This window comes from Lissotriton vulgaris, chromosome 1_1 (genome assembly GCF_964263255.1).
Source record: "Lissotriton vulgaris chromosome 1_1, aLisVul1.2, whole genome shotgun sequence".
In the NCBI taxonomy this organism is placed as follows: domain Eukaryota; kingdom Metazoa; phylum Chordata; class Amphibia; order Caudata; family Salamandridae; genus Lissotriton; species Lissotriton vulgaris.
In genome coordinates, this window is record NC_141685.1 from 329,645,941 (window position 1) to 329,659,394 (window position 13,454).

The 13,454-nt window shown below is 45.4% G+C and overlaps 1 protein-coding gene and 1 long non-coding RNA gene across 2 annotated transcripts in view; both read left to right on the top strand.

Moving 5' to 3' along the window:
* Nucleotides 1-13,454, top strand: part of LOC147747132 (cytochrome P450 4B1-like) — a 415,025-nt gene that overhangs the window by 62,248 nt on the left and 339,323 nt on the right. The window lies entirely within an intron of this gene.
* LOC147747133 (uncharacterized) lies at nucleotides 7,379-11,415 on the top strand. The gene is made up of 3 exons (XR_015307503.1): nucleotides 7,379-7,735; nucleotides 8,054-9,368; nucleotides 10,084-11,415. It is a non-coding gene; the product is annotated as an uncharacterized LOC147747133 (long non-coding RNA).

The following is a 13,454-nucleotide window of genomic DNA, read 5'->3' on the forward strand; positions in this document are numbered from 1 at the left end:
GAGGTATCCCGAAGTTGTGCATTGGGTTGCCTGAAGCCCCAGCCCAAGCACCTTTTGCACCGAAGCTCAGAGGCCCACACTCCACGAGTGTCCCGTGGGCCCGCTTTGTGCATTTCCGCTCAATGCGTCTTTGCGGTTCCTAGTCCGTTGGCTAGTGAGCCTCCACAAAGACCAATCCTTGATTTACTTTGCTTTCCTGGTTGCTCCAGGCTTGCTCCAACTTCTCCCCAAAGGAGAAGTTCCTCAGACCTTGCTTGTCTGCACCGAAGCCAATCTCGACATCCTGCGTGGATTGCGTTTGCCAAGGCTTGTTGGGTCCAATCTGGATACCGACACCGCAGTCAACTAGATCCTTCGTGGGACAGCTCGAATCCAGCTCCTGGTCGTCGTCGACGCCTCCTGGACAGGGCCGGACTGGGAACCGAAACCGGCCCTGGCAAAGTGCTCGGCCGGCCCCCCTCCCCCCGAGGGGGTTGGGGGTGCGACCACACTCATTGCCAGGGCCGGTTTTCGGCCGATTTTGTTACAGGGCCGTTTTTGCAGCTATGCTGCAAAAAAACGGCCCTGTAACAAAAACCGCCCCCTGGGGCCCAAAACCGGCCCCCAGCCATGCAGCCGACCGGGGGATTGCCCGGTGCCCGCAACGGCCAGTCCGGGCCTGCTCCTGGACCTCGTGGCTGAAGAGACAAGCTTCACCTTCTCACCTGAAATCACCCGACATCGGCTGGCATCTTCCTGTCGCCATCCTGGTCACTGGCTAGTGACCCAGACTCTGTCCCTTCTGCTTTCAGGTTCTTCACATCTCCGATCCACCCTCGGATCCACCCAAACACTTTTCCTCTGGAAGCCTGCAGCACTTCTTCGCAGCTCTCCATAGGAATCGACGACGAAACCCGACACCAAAAGGCACCTATGCACCCGGCTTCCCTGGGTGAGGTAACACGAGTACTCCGGTGCTCCCGTGGGTCTTGACTCTTGAAGTGTCCTAGTCTAAAAGGGTTCCATCATTGTTCACCTAGAAGTACCCTTAATCTTTAAAATTGTAACTTGCTCGTTCTCCATGGAAAGTCAATGGTAGCCCACAGCTGTGTTTAAACACTGCACGCGTCTCCTGTGGGCCTCCTACATCCTAACCTTTGGTGGTTCTAGGCAGCCCCAGCGATTCCACAGGCCCTAGGCCTGGTTTGTGAGGCCTCTAGGGCATAACGTATACTGTGCAACTTATCGTATGCTAATTAAGTTCCTTTGTATTGGATTGTACTTTTACCTCTGACCTCATAAAGAGTGCAGAGGGGTTGTGTTTAGAATAAATACATATATATTTGATATATACCTTGTGTGGTGTGCTTTCATTTGATCATTCAAGAGATTAAAATTGGTAAAACAACTTGCTTCACTCATCTCCAAGTCTTAGCCTGAAGGTTGCTCTCCACAGCTACCACCAGGATAACTTTCTATAAGGTTGACTTTATAACCTACCATCAATAAGGGTAGTTTTGACTGGTGCAAGGTACCCACTAGAATAGTGGGCATCATTTACCAGGTCAACTTCTCACACCCACAAACTGGGTTGCCAAGCAAGATTATTTCTGGAACATCCAGGAGCGGAATACATCTTAAGGAGAAGCTCCAGAGAGCAACAAGCTTTTTAGGGAAAGACCTATTGTTAGATTTGGGGGTCTCTAGTTGGCAGAGGTAGGTACCTTTGTACAAATAGGGACCCTTGCATCTAGTCAGGGTAAGGGGGTACACTCCTAAAATAACCCCTGCTCACCCCTTTATAGCTTGGCACGAGCAGGCATGCTTATCTCAGAGGCAGTAAAGCATTTGTGAACACATACAGTAACCCAGTGACAACACTACAGATGGACACCACACAAGTTGTAGTATCCCCATCGCTGCTTCTGTCAGCCAGTGGCCGTCGCAAGCACTACCTTGCTAGTGCTGCGCACCTCTGTTGGCCGACGCGCCCTGCCCACTCTTTCAAACTGCCGCACTGCGGCGGAATTCGCGCCCCGGTTAAGAGGGTATAAAAATAAGTATTTTTATATAGACTTAAAACAACAACACAAACGACAAAAATCCACAATACTGTACTTTAAAAATGGTAGAAATAGCTTAGTTCACTTTAGATGTAAAATGCAACACTTTAAGTTCAATGTACCTTTGGATGCGCAACGCTATACAACGAAAGTGTTGCAGGGAAGGTGATGGGTCGCTTCTTCTCGGTGTGGGTTACTGCACTTCCATGGCGATGCGGCCCGCAATGCTGTGATGCGATGAAGATCCGGTGCAGTGAAACAAAAATGGCGTCTTCTCCTAGATGCAACACGATGCGAGCACGCTCAACGGCTGTGTGGCAACTCAACGATTCTTCTGAGCTGCGACAGGCCCTGCGACACGCTTCCCAGTGATGCTGCAGCGTCTGATAAAACGTCAATCCTCTTCTCCGGTGATGCGAGGCACTTCAGAAACGATGCGACAGCTGCAGCGGCGACACGCTTTCCCAGCGATGCGGCGGCTGCGACACGCTTCTCCGATGATACGGCGGCGTCTGGTGTGACGTCGATCCTCTTCTCCGGCGATGCGAGGCGTGTTCTCGTTGTGAAGCGACAGCGGCTGCGACAAGCTTCTTCTACGTGAGTCTCGCTTCCAGCTCCTTGCGACACACAGTCCCTCAGAACACCCAACACAACTGCCGACACTTCCAAAGAAGTCTTGGGGAGCTGATGGGTGAAGTCTGTTGTCCCTGAGATTTCAGCAGGAGGCAAGCTCTATCTCAAGCCCTTGGATATACTTCACAAGTTGAATGAAAGTAGCACAAAGTCCTTTTTTCTCTCTTTGGCAGTCAGACAACCACTGCAGGCCAATCCCTCACGCTTAGGGATAGTCTCTCCTCGGTCTCTCTGGTTCCTCTCCTCAGCAAAGGTTTCTTTTTGTTTCCCAAAAGTGATCTAAAGTTCTGGGGTATGGGTCCCCATATTTATACTAGCAAATCCTTTGTCTTTGGATGCAGAGAGTGTCTGTGCCTACTCCAAACCAGTGCTGTGCAGCCCTGGAACACTTTATTGACAAGACTCCTTCTTTCCTTTCACAGTGCAGGCCAGGGACATCAGACGCACCACAGGAGGTGGAGCCAGCATTGTGGAGGGAAGGCACATCCCTGTTCAGGTCCCAGGTGCAACTCCTCCCACCCATCTGTATGCAGATCTCTCTATTCAACCGTATGTTGACTCACCCTGTCTTTTCGAATCCCCCAGCCCCTGTCACTCAAACTCCAGACAAGGAATATACAACCTAGCAGAGTCAGGCTTAGATGGTTAGACAAGAAAATACCCACTTTCTAAAAGTGGTATTTTCAAACACAGAATGTTAAAATCAACTTCACTAAAAGGTGTATTTTATCATTCTGAGTCCAGGCATACTAAACTCGAATTTCTACCTAGTTCCCTGAGTCAGTTAGGATTATAAGATGTAATAATTAAACAGCCCATTCTTGCCAATGGGGAACAGGTAGCCTTGCAATAGTGAAAAACATAAATGGCTGTAATTCACTATCAGGACATGCCACTCACACCAGGGAATGTCCTACCTTTTACCTACAATGCACCCTGCCCTGGGGCCTACCATCGGGGTGACCAATATGCAGAAAAGGGAAGGTTTAGGGACTGGCAAGTGGGTGCACTTACCCAGTCAACATGGCAGTACTAGACTGCACACAGGCTCTGCAATGGCAGACCCGAGACACACTTTACAGGCTGCTTCTGTGGGTGGCACAACCAGTGCTGCAAGCCCACCAGCAGCATTTTATTTACGAGCCCTGGGCACCCGCAGTGCACTGTACTAGGGTCTGACAGTAAATCAAATAAGCCAATCATGGAGTCACTAATTCATACATTAATTTACAATAAAGAGAGCATATGCACTTTAGCACTGATCAGCAGTTGTAAAGTGCCCATAGTTATAAAACCAACAAAAACAGGTCAGACAAAATACAGGAGGAAGGCAAAAAGTTCAGGGATGACCCTGCAAAAAGGGCCAAGTCCAACACTATTAACAGATGCTATCTAAGGCCCTTATCTAAGGCCTGGTTACGCAAACATCAACTGGCGCAGGCAATCTGAAAGGCAGATGAATCTTACCAAGGCTGACTCAGTAGAACCAGATAGGGGAGATGCTTTTCAAGAAAATAATCCGATGCCAGTTGCAAGTTTTTCTTTTATCCATGACTATACTCTCCCAGATGTATCAGTGGCCTTCAAGGAAACAGATCCTCTTGGTAGATGCAATAATCAATCCACTACCAATAACCATATGGCCAGCCAGAGCAGTAGTCTAACCTACAAAAATTAGAGCCACCTAAGTAGGAGAGGAAATCATATTGTCAGATACCTGGACTGCATAACAAAGGGTATTGAGCTCTATATTGCCACCACTCGAGAAATGGACAACAGGAATAGACAGGGCCGTTTCTAGGTGTTTTGGTGCCTTAGGTGAGAATTGAAAAATGCAGCCCGCCCCCCTTTACTAGCATCACTCTCTCCCCCTGTCATCCAGGTGTTGTTGAATAGAGGCAGGCTTTGGTTCCTCTCTATCTAGTCTGGACTGTCAAATCCGTATTAAAGTAAGTCATCTGTGTCAATTGTTGCAGCTATGTAAGTATTATTGCCCTGTTCTGAGGGTATTAACTCAGTTATGCTATCATTGGCTTGAGTGTTGAGAACAGTAGGGCTACTGGCCTCTACCACCTCAAAACACACCCAACACAGGCAGATACACAGACCCATGCAGAATCAAACCAACCCATAGTATGCTGCGTTATGGGGCGAGATAGACAAGATATCAAGCAATGCCAGGATAATCTTTTTCTGGGCCACTTATGGATTCAGGCATGCAAATACTTCTGCCTGCTTGATAAGCATCAACTGAGGGTGTTGTGTGAGGAGAGCTTATCAATGCGCACTCTTCAGTCTTCCCCCAATATAACCTAGATACCCTCTTCATCACTGAAACCTAGGGCACACCCTCCCTCCTTCACACACATCCTGGACATCCTCATCCCAGATAGTTATAGAATCCAACATATAGGCAACACACTCAAAACAGGAGGGGGGTTTGCAGTCATACATAGAAATCTGGCACTGTTCACAGCTCGACAACACCTATGTATTTCAAGCTCTTTCCTTGCCGCTTTTCTCTCTCAATATACCTGAAAAAGCACTCTTACGTGACATCTAATCTTTAGATTCTGTTTACTCTATGAAATAACTGTGCAGACTTAAGAATCATCTGAGGGGTAGAGGCTTATTGGCAATCATGGGGAGTTGGGCGCATTTCTGAGAAGAAGGATAAACTAATGGTACATTTCTAATGAACTGTTATGTAATCACAGGTCCCTGGGAGTGGGAATATTCCTGATCTACTACGTGTTTGGGATGATGGCTACAATTGTAGTGTTTTTTTTTGCACTCTACTGTCGGAATTGCTAAAAGAAATACATTCTTAAAAAAAAAATGTGCAGACTGAAAAGTTGCATTAATCTGAGAATAATATGATATGTAAATGGAAAGTCGCACATGCCTGTGTTTAGCACAATACCAAGTGTTACAGCAAAAATAACTGAACATACCTTGTTCACAGGCCCACTCGACATTGCCTTTCACGTAGGTTTGTTCCAGATCTCTCCAACTAGAAGTCTAAATCATTTCTCTTTTAGCGGGCCCTGGGGCTGGAACGATTTCTTCCCAAACGCGCATCCGTGCTCTTTTTATTATAATATTTTTACAGATACCTCTGTGTAGATCTCCATATATATGGCAGGATTATGAAAGCATAACAATTATTAAAAAAATGGCGAGATGCACTAAATGCGTTCTGCCGATGGTAGCCATCACATTTCACACTAATCACAGTCTCAACGGGCGGTACGTTGTATTCTAACGAGTACAGCACAAATAAAAAGGGGTATATTTATTTAACAAACGTTTATGCACTAGTGTTTTTTGCCGCCCTCCTCCTTCTGCCGCCCTAGGCGGCTGCCTAGTCCTGCCTAATGGTAGAAATGGCCCTGGGAATAGACCATAAATCAACTATACTATTGCTAATTTTGTCTGCCTTAACTAGTACAACAAATGAAAAGCGGAAGGCTTTACAGGACAAGAAACTGTATCTTATAGCGAATCCTTTGAAACCATGTGGAGTCAGAGTAAGTTGTTCAAAGGCAACACAAACCATACCAGTCTCTGTGGCTGATTCCTCATGCAATATTGATTGGTCAAACTGTGACAGGGTGCCACACATTGAAATGGGAGACCAAACCCATGAAGAGGCATCAACCATCAAAGGTATTGTGGTGCAATTGATGATTATCCCACGAAAGTATCATGCATACCCAAAATGCCTGAGAGTACGGAGAATTGCCATAAGCCAAGCGTCTCAAACTACAATTGTAAGACTGACATAATGGCAAAGGAGAGGGACAACCCGGCCTGGTGTGCGATGACTACCGGTTATATGCAAATGAATGTGCCAAGGAAAAGAAATTGACCAACAGAATTATGCAGAGGAAATTTGACACTGTCTCTTAAGAAAGAGTTCTCTCTGTGTTGTATAGCATTTTAGGACCCTAGTGTAATTTTCCCGATTCATGCCCTTATATAGGTATAGAGAACCTTGTCCTTATATAGGCATAGAAATCATAACCATATTTAGACATAGCCCATGCAGTCCAAATACGGCAGGCTACTTCCACTAGTTCTGAAAATCCACAACGATTTATTGGAAAACTCGGCTTCAGCAGTTAGGGACTTCACCTTGCTTGAATATTGATTTGTCTAAGAACTCATGGAGTTTTCAAAGAACTGAGACTTTTTGATGACATTATTATGTCCACCTTTACGTCAAACTCAGCACCTTCAAGGTATAAATATGCCCACACTTGCCCAAGCAAACACACGGTGGTTTGGAGCAGTTCGACTATCTACTTGCCCGACGCATCTCGCTACAGCAAGTGTCGAAGGAAGCCGACCCTCCAGCGGATGCGCTGAAAGAGACGCTGTCTTTTCTCTTGCTGAGAAATCCAGCTCCAGTGTTTCCAAGCTCCCCTTGCGGGGTGTTGGGAAATCGAGTCCTGAGACAGACCTCCTTCATTCTAAACCAGGTACGGAGCTGATTAGACCCTAAGAGAAATCTTGGATAGATTCTTGGCAAAAAGAATACTAAACTTATGCTACACCACACTTACTTCTTCCCTTGTACTAGACTTAAGTTAGGTACATCGGGGTAGGCGTATTTTAGAAGCACCAGTTGAGTACTTTTAGTCTTTATTTATTTATGTATGTATTTTATGGCTTAGATACCATACCATGCTTTTACAGTATTATTTTATAATTCTCTTCCTGCTGTACGCATTATACTTTACAGCCAGTATTACGATTGTAGCAGTTTATTTCTTCTGCATGAGAAAGAAGACTGTTCAATAAATACTTTTATTGAAAACACCTGTCTCTCTATTTCTCTGCACCTCTGGTGAAACGAAGCATGCACGAATGACTGAGTAAAATATCTATCTATTGTTTCCACGACTCTGAAGATACGTTTTATCTTGGGGAAACAAAGTTGTCATGTTTATATGGTTGTCAGAATCTAATCCCTTCTTGTTTATTCAAAAAGTTTCTAGTGACATCTGAGCTAGCTGGCAGTCACAATTAAGGCTAATATTTTCGATAGAGATCTAGTAGAAATGAAATGAAATGAAATGAAATGAATGAATTTTATATAGCGCACGACTTACCCTGGGGCATCTCCGCGCTTGCTTAGGGAACCCATCCTGGTATTCCCCTGTGAGATAACCCTGGCAGGGTATCCACAAGGTGAAAGCCAGGCATCCCACCGCGAGGGGCCGTTGTGGAGATTAAGCAAGCTATTGCCCAGAGTCGCAGAGTGTGAACCCGTGAGTCGAGAAGGCACCGGAGCGAGAATTAACGAGTCCGTAGAATTTTGAGCCCAAGACCTGCCGAGGTGGGGAATTGAACCCTGGTCCAGGGCCGAACAGACATAAGTCCTACGACACATCTATAGGATATATTAATCCAATGCGCAGAGCCTATTGGGAATATAGGAACTACACTACATCTGACCTTGATGGTGTGTTAAACATTGCCTCCCTCAGAAGCATGCTTTTTAAATTTTAAAAAGAACATACAAAAAATTGGTTACGCAAAAAAAAAAGCAGATGAGTAACCCAAAGCTTTTTCGCTGGCTGCAACAAGAGTTAATAAAACCACGCAGTTCTAGAGAATGGTCTCACTGGGATATAATGAGCATGGTCAAAATGTTAAACTAAGCATCGGTCCCAATGTGTGGGTGGCCCATTTTATAAAGTTATATAGTCAAGAATTTGACTCTGTTGGGTTTGGGCCTTACCTGTATTTACTCACTATTTGCAAACTGCCTGTCCATTTTCTTTGCTTAGATTTTCACAGACAATCATGTATGATGTATCCACACAACACATTAAATCCCATTTAAAGAGTTTCTATTAACTGTCATATTGCTCCATTCCTGTCCCTTAGAGGCTCAAAGGTCTAACAATACTTGACAGTAAATGTGCAAATTCACTTGGTTTCATAGTAGAGAACAATCCTCAGTCATGTTTATGCTATAACCAGAGGGGCACAAAATAAAGTCAGATGACTCTGAAGTATAAAAACCCTAATCCCAGAAGAAGACTCGAGGTAAGTGACTCAATCCCTTGTGCTATGCAGATTAGACTATGGAGTCTCCTTTCTTGTGGGATTCCCAATGTTGGACCAGGCCCTCTCTGCAGGGTCTACTTTTGCCTTGTACCTTCCTCTTTATGCTGAATAATCTGTTGCTGGCTTTAGGACTTTGTGCACTCTACCACTGCTAACCAGTGCTAAAGTGCTTGTGCTCTCTCCTTAAACCATGGTCCAATTGTCTTATATATGTAGGAAAGTAGGATCTGTGTTCATGGTCACCCCCCTTTTTGCTGGTGTTGTTATGTTTTTCTGACTAGTTTGACTGAGATCCTGCTAATCAAGACCCTGGTTGCTATGCTTCTTCCCTAAATTGGACATGGTGAGTACCCAGGTACCCTCCAGATTGGCTACTGGTGTGCACTTGTAAGTCCATAGTAAACGATAATAAGGTACCCAGGGCATAGGTACACCAGGGGTCTCCCATGGGTTGCAGCATGTATTATGCCACACCTGAGAGACCACTCAAATTGTGACTCAGGGCTGCCATTGCACCATGTGTAAGCTGGTGCTAGACCCACTTACGACAGATTGAGGTCACTACACTTTTAACATATAAGTCACCCCTAAGGCAGGCCTTTCAATCCTGAAGTACTGAGAAAAGGGGTCCCATCAAATGAAAGCACAATATATACATAGTAATAAACAGTAAAGAGACCATTATTTCCCATGCATTGTTGTTTAATCACAATGTAGGTATATACTGAATAGCTCAGAGGTATATATATAAATAATTTACAAAATATTTACAGGTGCCCCTGGGGGAGGAGGGAAGTGGTATCGTGAGGGAAGGTGTGGGTAAAGGATAGTGACATAAAACCTGGCCAAGCGGCCTCACTATACTTTGTAATTGTGGTCAAACATAGACAAATGGACCTTAAGTTCACACAATCAATTATGAACATGTCATACTCCACATAATACAATAAATGTTAAGTTTATGGGGTGGAGTTGGAAAGAAACACAAAGCTGTTGACGTTTTGACCCCTAAACAAATTGCAGGTACTAATTATTCCCTTGCAGCGGGGTCTTCATCAGGACGGGGGACGGGGCAGGAAACCCAGCGGTTGCTTGTCTTAGGTGGAAGTGGCGGAGAGGAGAAAGCACTCTCAATTAGAGGAGACTCGAATTCTAGGTAGGGGGTAACCAGATCGGTCATCTAATGGTGATCTCAATAATATCGTAATGGGTCCGCCCGTGGGTCGGGCACCTCGCGGTAAAAACCGCTGCAGCGTGGATCGTCATAATAAAGTCCGATATATGTGAAGTTAATCTATACGAATCCGAAGCGCGGTCAATCCTGAAGGCTGGGTCCTAAGTGTCAGGGTATCCGTACATGAGCGGGGTACCCATGCAACCTTCACAGTCTATTCTCCTGTGTTGTAAGTGCATCAGCCATTATGACATATAGAGTGGCCATGTCTCATTATGCGATGACCATCTCTAAACTGGCTGTAAAGTACCCTGTCATGTTTGGTATCAAACATGTTGGAGTCATACCCCCAAACTGTAAATGGTGTGGGAGGTATTATTCCATGCATTGTAATGCTCCTCCAGGAGGCCCTCATTGCCTCCAGTACCAGTCTTCTAGAACCGGACAGCAGGCTAGGACTGCTTTTGACCAGAAACACGTTTCTGCCCTGCTGCTGCTGAGCCAATCTCGAGAATGGGAAGGCAAAAAAATGATTTCCTGTCACAGGGAGGTGTGACCCCCTCCCGGACAGGGTTCAGTGTCTTGGTGCAGGGTGGGGGCACTTGCCAGCACCACTGAAACTGCTTGAAGGGCACATTTGGTTCCCTCCTTGCATACTCCAGTTCAAACTAGTTCAGGGAGCCGTTGGCCCCTGCTCTGGTTTGAACCTGGACAAAGGACATGGGAGTATCCTCCCCACTGTCCCGCCCTCTCTTCTGCGAGGGACCCTTGAATTGTCCCAACCCTTTCCTAAGGGTACTTAAGGGCTTACCGGTGGATGTGTCCCTAGATTCGTCGTGTGAGAAGATTCAGATCACATACCACTTCAGCTTTAACTGTCTGGATAATCTGTACTTCGCTTTGGGAACCGAGACTGCAACAGAGAAGAATCCTGCTGCTCCTGGTCTTGTTGTCCTGCTGGTCTTCTGCAACGTCTGTGCCCTTGTCCCATACATGTTCTTCACCAGGCTTGTGGACATCCAAGACTCCTGAAGGAATCTCCCTTGCAGTGAAGGAGTCACTTCCCTGCATCTGCAAGCATTGCAACACAGCTGACTGGTCTACTGATTCTGGGCTTCCATGGACTCCTAAAGGTTCAGCAACACAGGTGGTGGTTCTGCAACTCCCTCAAGGCCTGCACTGTCTTCATACCGAGTTTGAGGCCAGTATTCCTCGGACCTTTGTGCACTGCACCAACTTGCCATTGCCAAGGCTTGTTGACTCTCTCCTCCAGAGATCTCCCAGCTCCAAGAAAGCTCCGACCTCAAGAAACTCCTGCAGCCAAGTTCTTCACCCTCACCCCTTCCACTGCACCATGGGCTTTCTTCATTTGTGAGCTGCTCGAGGTCCTCTTGCGACTCCTGTGCTTCCGGACCGTGGGTCCTTTTGAGGCTCCCGGGAGCTCAACTGCTTGTGGTGAGTCACTTAAACCTTGTTGGTCCCAACATTGCACCTTTTTCTCTGCTTATGTTGGTTGCCGCTGCCAAGGCTTGTTGGTGCCCCTGCTGGACACTGACTCCCTGACTTTTGACATCCAACGTGGGACAGCTAGTGAATGGCACCTGGTCTTCTACAGTGTCACCTGGTCAGCGCAGTTGCAACTTCAAGGGCACCGTCATCTCTCCTGCATCTACCGACATTGGCGGGCATTCGTCTTCCGGGCCTCCTGGTCACTCCAGAGTGGTATAGACTCTGTCCCCTCTGTTTGCAGGTTTTTCTCACTTTGAATCTTGCCTGACTGAGTCCTGAACCCCAAAGAGGTGTCCCACCGGTCCTGGACGTTATGTAGTGGTACTAAAGTTGCATAGATGGCCAAAACCAAAATTGAAGAATTTTGGCCAAAAACTGCTCTGAGAACCAGGAGGAGACAGATACCAACCTACACGCCTGGAAGCCCGAGGTGCATAGCTGCTTGGATAGACTTTGTAGCTTCTCCCACTAAGTTCTTCTTGGCAGCAGCAAATCCTTTTCGGCAGTCCTTTGCCAAAGGTGTATCCAACCTCAGGAAACTTTCTTCGGTTAGAGCCCCCTGGAGATTTTCTACGTCCAATTCGGAAGGTAAAAACCTTCAGACCAAGGCCATCCGACGAAGAAGCTTCTTCTTCAGACACCTCTTGCAGCCTTGCGCCGCTGAACTTTACCTTCCCAGACACATTATCTCAGAATTTCTTTCAAGTCCAATAGTAAGTGCTGACCAGCCCAATCCACTTCTTGTATCCAAATCACACTTCATCGCGTTTGCCATGTTTTACAACTTTGACTCTGTCTCGTGGGGCTTTGATCTTATTTGTGCTAGTTGTTACAAAAAACTTTAACAATTAGTAGTTCTGGTTCTACTGATCGGAATTTTGTTGTTTTTTATTAAAATGTACAAAATATTTCCAAATTGGTTTGGGATTTTGGTTTGCGTGCTGCATAAGTACTTGACAGATTGCCTCTAAGTTAAGCCTGACTGCGTTTTGTGCCAATCTTCCCAGGGTAAGCACATGTTAATTTAGTGACTATTTGTGGGTCACTGCAAGCAATTGTGGCTGTTGCTTGACCAGGGCTCACACCCCAGTCAACCAACAGCACAATTTCTCACACCTAAGATCCAATAAAGCCTTATAACTACAGCACTCCATGATCACATTGCACATGCTTTGATCTCACTCAGTACCAATTACAGTAAGTTGCCTTTTGTGAAAATAGCCTAGACTCTGTGTCTCATATGTTGCAGTTTTGTTTTTTGTCTGTTTGTGGAGTAAAACTCAATAAACAGATTTTAAAAAATTGTCCGCATTACCTACTCAGCCCTCCGCTCTGTAAATCTCAATGATGTTGCCATCACTCTGACTAACTCGAGTGGTCCATGCTCTTTGGGAACTTCTACTGAAACGCAAATGTTTAGGAAATAAATAATGCTAAAACAAACTTTTTCACAAAGTACATCCAAGGTTTGGAACTGCTCAGCATCTGCAATCAAAAAAAGAAGTAAATATTTTTCGGTTGCAATGTAATTTTATAATATAAGTGATCCTAGGCAGAGGAGACATATTTTTTTTAATTTGCAAACTCTAAAGTTTTTAATGTCAATCTTTATACTTGTCTAAATATTTTTCTTTCATCTTCTAACTATTACAACCTTCACAACTGTCTATGGTATTAATATCTGTATATTAGCTAAACTTCAACCTCAATGCCAAGTGCTCTGTCAGCAAGTTAGGTCTGGTTCGCTCTAACTCCTAGTAAATGAGTTTTGATTGGTTTAAGGATTTTCCATGTTGGGATAGTTATCCTTTATCCCAGAGTACTTCATCATTAAAAGCTCTAATTTCCCATTAAGATTCTGTTTATAACATATAATGGTAACTAGAGGCTATTGATGTGATGTATCTCACTTGCTAATGATGCTCTGAAGCACAAAGAATTGTGTAGACTCCATTCTTTTTACTCTCATAAACTACAAATGTGACCCCTTCTTGCTCATTTGTGATCTTCTCAAA